The 9,436-nt window shown below is 45.1% G+C and overlaps 1 pseudogene; it reads right to left on the reverse strand.

Annotated features, from left to right (window-relative positions):
- Positions 1 to 7,230: 7,230 nt before the first annotated feature.
- LOC147668647 (uncharacterized) lies at positions 7,231 to 8,714 on the reverse strand (annotated as a pseudogene).
- Between the last annotated feature and the right edge of the window lie 722 nt (positions 8,715 to 9,436).

A 9,436-nucleotide genomic window follows, 5' to 3' on the forward strand; every position in this document is an offset into this window, starting at 1 on the left:
TTTCCGACTAAACCCGAGCAACTGTCTACACTACACGTATTGCTAACGGCCCCCACTCGCAAGAATTTAGTAACACGATTATACACAGCAGCTCAATGTGAACAGGCAGACATGCCCGTAGCAGCGCAAAGCAGATGGGAGAAGGCATAGGGCATCTCAATTGATGAACAAGATTGACAATACAGCTGTACGCAACTCACGCTTCTCACGTCCAATTGCAATCTAAGCATTATACATTTTAAGTTTATTCACCAACTATATCACACACCAGTAAAATTACACAAATTGGGGCTTAGGGAAACAGTCTTCTGTCTTCGATTCAATGCAGCAGGCGCAGATTATTTACACGTATCGTGGTCCTGCCCAGGTCTACAGACTTACTGGGATACAGTCACTGCGCGCTAACCACCATGCTATCGGAACAAATTCCAAACACCCCTCTGATATGCATATAGGGAGCCAAAAAACTCAAATACGCTATTCGCAGAAAATTCTTAGCAGTAGCTCTACTTCTTGCGAAAAGAGGGGAAGCGATCAGATAGGGGAGCAAAAGACCACCCAGACTAAAAGACTGGATAAAAGACATGACCTATTGCAAAGAAACACTTTAGACCTATGCTGAAGACATCCCGATGGCTACAAGACCCAGAGACTTCTGGGAACCACTCATACAATACTTACAGGATACTACAGAATAAGAGACATGACCTAAAGCTGATTAATGTCATAGAGATATAGGGTTTGAAAGAGAGATTCATGCCCAGGACCAGATGGAATGTGGTGCCAGTGGAGGAGCCGCTGCAGGGCCTTCTATGGTCATATAAACAGAGGTTACTGCCATTAGACGTTGTTGAGGCGCAAGCGATAAACTGTCTGTATGTAACTTATAATACAACCACTAAGTGTCATTGTATTTACAAGTTTGCTACATGTATGATACTAAATGCTATGTAGAAAAAATAAAATACTAAAAAAAAAGAAACTTCGAGTGACTAAGTGGTTGCTTAGGCTGCCACCACCAACCTGTTTCTGGAGCCTTGGGTCGAGAGCCTGCTGCTCTCAGGGGCCTGAAACAACGCACATCCTGGGACGAGGTGCCAGGCCTCCTCCCCCCAGGATATGCAGGGTTCACGAAGGAGAAGCTTCAAAGGCATGCCGCCTTTGTGAGCCTCTCCAGACCATTTGCTGCTTTCAGCAACTGGTTCTACCCCTCACTTTGGACAGGAGAACCAGCGGGAAAAACAAGTAAGGAAGGGAGGTGTGCCCACCTCTGCCAACTCCGCTGCTCCGGTGGGAGAGGCGAGGTGAAGCATAACCTTGAGTCCCAGCGATCTTGAGGCTGGTGGGACCCAGCCAACGAGGGACAGGCCCCTGCCCCCTTCCCACAGGAGAGTGGCAGAATAGTGGTTGTACCCATCCCAGGTAAGGGACCATTGGTCCCTGACTTTTACCTACCTGTAACGCCCCTAAATTTAGTTTTTAGGAGGCATCCTGAACCTTGCTTCCTCAGATCCAGCTTACCTACAAGAAGAAAAGAAGGATGAAGAGCCGTGCAGAGCTAACAAGAGGACGCACCCAACTGACTTGGCCCTAGCCCTACAGGCCTGTCTCCCCTCGAACCTGCGCCTATGAAATCTCGGCGTGTCCAGCAGCCAGCAACTTTACAAACCCCAGAGGACCTGCCTGTCTTCACTTCCCAGACTGTTTCTCCCATGAACACCAGACGTGTTTCAACTGCAGCTTCTGGCTCCCTCCGTATAGCGTAAATCCAGCCTACTCTGCACCCGCCAAACCCGGCCTGAGTGGAAAAACACCACGAGGCGGTCACCCCGGCGATCCTGACCTGAGATCCAGTGACTCCTGACCCGCCTCAAGCCTCCAGATGACACCTGCAGCCTCAATCCAGAGGATCCCCCTCTACCACGACCAGAGAGGGTAAGAAAATCCAACACTATAAGGCACCCCTTCACCCGGCGCCCCAGGGCCTTGTGTGACCTAACCAAGCCAAGACATCCCAACTTACCCTCGAACTGGTGGTTGCACCCAGAAGATCCTCATCCCCTAGGCTGCAGTGCTTTCTCAAACCAGAGGTTTTACAACGAAAACAACAGGGCGCCAGACGTCGACACAGCACTCTGCCCCAGTGCCGCAGAGTGTGCACTTTTTGTGCCTACTTCATTCCCCATTTGCCAAGTCCTAAACCCTATGAGCTTTGCTCCCACAACCCAGTGGCCTGCTTGCCAGCAGCCACCAACCAGAGACCCCCTATTCTCGTAGGATAACATTGGGCCTCAACACTGCACCCGGCCGCCCTAGTGCCGCTGAGGGTGCAACAACAGTGCATCACTGACCCTGGGGTTACCCTTGTTCCAACCCCAGAACCTTAACTCCCTCAGTCGTTTACTTACCTGCAAACCTATAACCTGTTTTTCCTCCATAGGATAACATAGTCGTTTTTTGGGAAGAAAAATTGTCAAAGTGTGGAGTTTTGAAAACTAAAGATATTCTTTAAAAATCGTACAAATAAATAAAACGTGTTTTCTCACCTATTTGCAGGAAATGTCCCAGTGCTGAATCTAGGCATCTAGCACGGAGTTAGAAAAAGTAACGTAAAAGTAACTTACCGGCAATTATTTGAAAGCCCATTCATTTTAATGTACTGTATTTGCTAAGTGTTGCATACTACTGCTCCCCTGTGAATCAAACCAAGTACAATTTCTATTGCTTTTTCAAACTGTTCTATATCCAGTAACTTATTACTGAAAAGTATTTAATGCCTACCTGTGCCAAGCTGGCTTGGTTCTAAAAATAAACAGTATATTTTTTTATACAAAAACAATTGGCCTAGAGTTCAGTTCTTGAGTGTGTGATTTTATTTGCTGACTGAGTGTGTACATCAAATGCTTAACACTGTACTCCGATACTGCCTTACTGCTCGACCAAGTTACAACTATTAGAGAGTAAGGTTCTATCTAACTTTAACCTCTGCCTACCTCTGGAGTCACCTGGACCCTATACACACTTTACCTCATTTTGGTGTAGTGTATATAGAGCCAGTTTCTTTCAGACCTCTAGAAGTAGATGGTCTTTTTTGGTGGTAAAGAGATCCAGGAATGTAACGCACACCCTTCAGCAAATCTGAAAAATCTTACTTGACCATTGAAGATTCTGTGAAAAAGACACTGTGCTTAGGTGATCAACCTCTACATGGATTTCCCTTCTGATATGAATTGCTGAAATTGATAGGAGATACCCCTCTACCCAAATTCCTAGAGTGCATGCTACTTTGTTGAGAGAATGTGAACGTGTGCTGCCCTGGTGATTTATATGTGCCACAGTTACTGTAATGTCAGTCCTTAACAAGGCATTGCACTTCTCCAGAAAAGGTTGGAACTTCAGAAGGACTCAAAACACTGCTGTAAGCTCTCTCTAATTCCAAGATGTATCAGCTTCCATCCGATTCCATCTTCCTTGTACTGCATGCTTGTCCAAGGTTTCTCCCCAACCTGTTCAGCTTACATCTGTCGTCAGCACCCTTGGTTGGAGGGGGATGCATCAGATCTCAACAGAGTAAATTATTTGGCTCCAACTACCACCGCAGACCCTCCTCGACCTCCGGAGTAAGAGGCACAACAGTTTCCAAATTCAGATCATCTTTCTGCAGTAACTTGTTCAGGTGTCATAAAAGAAGACAGGGATGCAATCTTGCCCAAGGGGCAGTGAATACACAAAACTCCATATGGTCTTTAATTGGCGACAAAGAGTAATCAATAAGTGTTGGGAGGTTCAACATTTATTCTTGTGGAAGAAATATCTTGTCCAAGTCTGTGCAGACCTTTTTTCCTATAAATACCAGATCTTTTTCAGGAGTCATGTGGCTTTTTGGAAGATTCAGAAGTAACCCACGGCTTTTTAGCATAGGAGTGGTCTCTTGTAACGCTTGCTACACACTTACTTGAGACTTGGCATGACTCGACCAGTCATCCAGATATGGAAAACTGAAATCCCTTGGATGAGCAAAAGAGGCCACACAGCACCACCACTTTCGTGAACACTCTTGGGTCTGAGCGAAGACCAAAGGGCAGTACTTGAAATTGCCAATGACTGTTTTGGAAGCAATATCGGAGGTATTTTTGATGAATTACTGCCATGGAAACATGGAGGTAAGCATCCATCAAGTTTATCGTAACCATATAATGTTGCCTTTGAGCCAAGGGAATTTTTCTCTTTAATGCCTCTACCTTGAATGGAATTTCCCATATGAACTTGTTCAAGAATTTCAAATCGAAAACTGAACGGAACCCCACTGAAACATTGGGGACTAGGACAACAATGGAGTACTCCCCTTGCCCTCTCTGGTATGATAATACTGGAACAATTGCCTTGTATTGCTTATATTGCTTCCAACAAGGCAAGATTTTTCTGCAGGGAAAAAGGAGTTGGAATTGTCCCAGGTTCATCTGGCGTGGAAATTAACTTGATTGGGTACCTGCGCTTCACTACGTTGAGAACCCAGGCATCTGTTGTTGTTGTCCATGCATCCAGAAAATAGTGAGTCCGTCCTTTAACTGGCCAATCCTGCCCAACCACCTACTGGACACCAGCATATTACGGATCACTGACCATTGACATTCCCCGCCTGCTTTCTGTCATAATTCTGCCGTTTTGAAGGGTGACAAAAGGAATTTGTGCCCTTCAAAAATGTGAAGCAGAAGGAGAAAACCATCTGTTTTAGTGTTTCCTACAAGAGTAAGAATGTTTCCGTTCTTTAAAAAGTTTGTGTTGCTTTTCCTCCAATGAAGGTCCAAACAACTTTTTCCCTCAAAAGGCAGCCGCTGCACCGTAGTTTTCTGTGCTGCATCCATGCGCCATTCTTTTAAAAATAAATTATGATGAGCCGCAACTGAGGCTCCACAGTCAAAAGCAGAAGCCTGATAGTGTCAAATGAAGTCTCTGACAATTGTTCAATCCGCCTTTCCGCTTCTTCCAATAAATCAGACACATCCTACGTCTCGTGAATCACTTTAAAAAATGGACTTAAAGTCAGTCAACAACAATGGGAAAAATAAGCATTATAAACACCAGCTCTTAAAGCTAAATGTGCACTTTTTTTTGGTAAATATATTTTTTTTATTATAAAATATAACAGAACGTCAAACAAAGCTTGAATACACAATGACTGTCAGTCCATCACGTTTTTGTGGGGCAGTTGAAAGGTTAAAAGGTCCTTTGCAAGTGAGACTGTAGCTGAGCTCTAACAACCAGGACGCACAAGGATACAGGGTCAAATTTACATTGCTTGTGGTTACTCACATTAGGGTCAAACATTAAATCTTCCAAGGCTTCTCTCCTGATCTTTCTGGCAGCAGTCCCCTTCCCTCTGCCCCCCCCACCCCCCCCACTTCTAAACCATAGTATTCTATCCATGGTGCCCATGTCTTTCGAAATTTCCTGGGGAAACCCCTCGCCTTATGTCACTTGTTCCGCCACCATATACAGATCAAGACTCCATTCCTTAAGTGTAGGACCTTTCCTATGGCGTTTCTTTTTTGTCATCTTTGATTTGTGTTTGGTACAGGGGTATATGTAGGTATGGTACATATGAATAAGCAGGAGACTTAAAGAGGCAGGGCTCACGTTGGCTGTGTTAAGATTTTACCTTGTATGCTTAGGTTGACTGTATGAAATTAATATTTGCCAAGTTATTGTTATTTTTTCAGACTTATGGGGGGGTGGTCTTGGGAGAATTTAGCTGTCCATCACCGGGACCATTGGTCCTACAGCCTTGTTACAGGAAGGGCAGGGGGTGTAGTTTAATCCTGGCTACATCGGAGGTAGGGCTGGGGGTGAGGGGGTGGTTTGGGAACAGGAGTGGGGTAAAATAAAAAATGCAATCCACAGTACACTGAAGAGGAGAACGAGAATTGGAGTTGGATGTTACGAGATAAGGTTATTAAATGAAGAGGCATAAAAGTCTTTGATGGGGGGGTAAAAAGAAGCAGGGTAATTTTCGGGTATGTTCTTTTAATGTGTGTGGTTGAACAACAATACGAAATGGCAAAGGGTAGCTGCGGAACTACGGGTGATGCAGCCGGATTTGGTATGTCTCAAATAGACTCATATCTCATGGGACAGGCGGAGGGTTCTCACAGTAGGACTGGATACTGTTCTCCCTCTTCCAGTCCATTTTTTACCCATACAATTACTAATGGCTTTAGATTGATTTTAAAAGCTCCAGATCTTGCAACAAACAAAACAACAGAGCAGATGAAAAATGTAATTCACAAAGTAATTGCTCAAGAATACACATTTTAGATGCATGTGGATGCTGGTGTGGTAAATATTTTAGTAATTTTCCTTGATCGGAATTTTGATAATATCAATACGGTCAAGTATGAAGAGCAGAGTCCGTGGTGGTTCGAATAAAGGGTCTTTATTCAGTAACTCAAGTTAAGGGAGAGCTCCGTCACCTAAGGAGGATCGGAAGAATCTCTAACTTTCATCAAAGAGGACATGGTATTTATACACAGAAAAGAGGAAGGAGCTTCCCTTGAGCAAAACTCGGATAGCTGTGTTTGCAACAATACAGAAGTCAGTAAAACTCGGATAGCTGTGTCACAATTTTACAGAAATCATAGCAACGTTACTGTGTCAAAATCATACAGATGTCATGACAGGAAAAAGCGTGACTGTGTCTTTAATCATGAGGAAGTCACGGCAGAAGCAGAGCATTGAGAAATAATCCTAGGCTGCTTCCTTAGATGAGAGAGAGAGAGAGAGAAAAGGAGAACTGGTCGTTGACAGGATGTCTGGTGTCGTGCCTTTCAGCAAACGGGGGCTCTTCTTCTCGGAATAGGTTGTCGTGGTTTAGCAAAACGGGGCCTATTTCTCGGAATCGGCCCGAATATAGGGAAATGGTTACAAATGGGAGGGTCTTGTTCTCGGAATCGGCTTGACCATAGGAATGTACAGTTTGAGTGAGGAAGCTGTTTCTCGACATCGCCTTAGCCATAACAATGTACCTTTGAATTTTAGAGAAAGGAGAGTGCATGTGCAACTTTTGTGTGCGCGTGATCAGGTTTGCTCGTTTTCTCGTTTGCTTGTTTTCCGACATGATGGGCTCAGGGACATGCCTGAGAGGGTGTATGATGGGACATAACCTACGAGAAATAATCTTTTTCCACATTCCCTCCTTGTACCATAATATACCCTTTAAAATTCTTCTTCTTATTAGTCTACTTCTATACTCATTAGGCCGTCTACTTGTTCCTGTAACATGATTCTTTCCTTTTCTTTCTTTCTGGACTGGGATTCGGGAATTCAGGCAGTGATACAGAAACTACAGAGAGTTGGGCCACACTGAATACAGAGGCAACAGGTGAAGAGAATGGCTAGAGCAAGACCTAGTATCGTAAGGATCTTCTACCCCCATGAGGACAGGAGGCCCCAGAGCCATCCCATCAAGGACCAGGCTCCGGTGTCTGCGTATAGCTTCTTTGAAAGTACATGAAGGCGGGAAATGGCAGCATATACAGAGGGAGCATTATCTGGAATGTATATACAGCAGCTGGATCCGATCAGTTCACATACGCCACCACGGTCCGCTAATATGATATCTAGGACCATACGGTTCTGTAACGTCATGAGTCTATCAGAAGCCATCTCAGCCGTGATGTTGCTTAACGCACCAGCGGTCTCGTTTATGGCTCCCTGAACTACACGAGTTAGTTGTCTTATATGGCGGCTATTGATCATGGGCCCCCAGAAAGGGATGATTCCTTTGAAGAAATCGCCTGCCTCTTGATCCACTGTGTCTTCAGCATCCATGACCCCCCTTCGCCGTCTATTAATCACGGTCGGAGGATCACTTAGATGATAATCTGCTGGGGCGGTGTAGGTAGGGGGAGGAGAAATGCAATGTAGTATTTACCGGACCAGCCTTGAGGTAGCCAAGTACGTGCGTGAGGTCCACAAATAAAATAAGTGTTGGGGGCGGTGGTCATTGTTGGGAAGTTTAAGTCGGGTAGGGTGTACGTTTTATTACACTCACTGTCTCCCATCTTCTGACCCTTGCCCTTACCTCTTACACAAAACAGGCCCTTATGGGGTACAGCCCATCCTCCCTGCTCTGTCTGTCTCTTCTGAACTGAGAATGTTTCTTTAAAGGAGGTAGTGTCGTTAAAGAGGGAATAACTGGTGTTTTCACTATTATCTGCTCGTCCCCATGTTGTGGTGAAGTCTACCATCTTTTGAACAGCGCGCACAGTCTTTGTTTTTATCTCGTTCCAGGTACTAGTGTTCTTGGTCTTGGTTTCAGGGATTTTTCTAACCGAGGCGGAGAATATCATAGAGAGAGCATAGGTAGATCCAGCATAGCCGAAAGGGAGAGGGATTAAAGGCATACCTCCGTGTACGGAGTGTGGCATTAAGCTGCAGACCCAACAGTTGGTTTTGTTGATAACTAGTTGGTGTTGATGGAGTGTGGAGATGAATGTGTTATTGAAGAATTCTTTTCTCCTACTTTCGAAATGCGCGGGAAGATCTACGTGTGAATGCATAGCAGTGTTGTTTAAAAGCGTAGGGGAAGAAAGTGGGAAGGCTAGATGAAGGAACCAACCTAGACAAGCCATGATGCAGAAAATAAGAATCATGATAGAGAGAAAAACGGGAACTTTGTTCTGTGATAGTTTTGCGCAGTGAGTCTTTGTTTTCATGATTTCGGCTGCTTAGTCTGAGTAAAGTATGCGCCAGTGACCGGACACTCCCCAGCAACCGCTTCACCAAGCGTCCGTCTTGGGCTTAATTAGCCACTGGTAGGTTGAGGTCAGGCACAAAGTCTCAAGTCTGTTTTGGATAAGATCGCGGCCGCGATTTGTACTCTTCTTTGGGCAAAAGTTCTGGAAGGGGTGAAATAAAGTCTGTTGTTTCAGTGTCTTTAAAGTCTGATGGTTTAGTGTCTCTGGTCTCGGGATCAGCAACAGCGTCCGTAGGAGTTGGTCCGTGGAAGGGCTTGCAGTGGCTCACATGGAGCCATCCTTTTCATCCTTCGACTTTGACGGCGGTCCTCGTTGTTTAGCTCCGTCCAAGTCAGATCGCATTCCAATATCTCCCTACTTCTTTCATCTCATTTTGGGCCATCATCTTTGAGGATTGGTCTCTGTGCTGCTCCCCCCCCCCCCCCCCCCCCCCCCCCCACTTTCTTCATCATATAATTTTTGGTAGAAGGTCTGGAAAACTTTCAGAATCTCCTCCGGTTCAGTATATTCGGTCCCATTTTGCTGTATGCTGGAGATCAGATTTTTAGATCTCTCCTGCCTAATCCGGAGTGCTAACACTCTTCCTGCCTTGAGGACTGATATTCTCTAGACTCCTTCTGTGTCACTACGTCCTGGAGATCCGCTTTGATGGTGATCATTCTATTTAAGCTTTCCTGACT

Source organism: Lissotriton vulgaris, unplaced genomic scaffold, assembly GCF_964263255.1.
Source record: "Lissotriton vulgaris unplaced genomic scaffold, aLisVul1.2 SCAFFOLD_10821, whole genome shotgun sequence".
NCBI classification, from domain to species: domain Eukaryota; kingdom Metazoa; phylum Chordata; class Amphibia; order Caudata; family Salamandridae; genus Lissotriton; species Lissotriton vulgaris.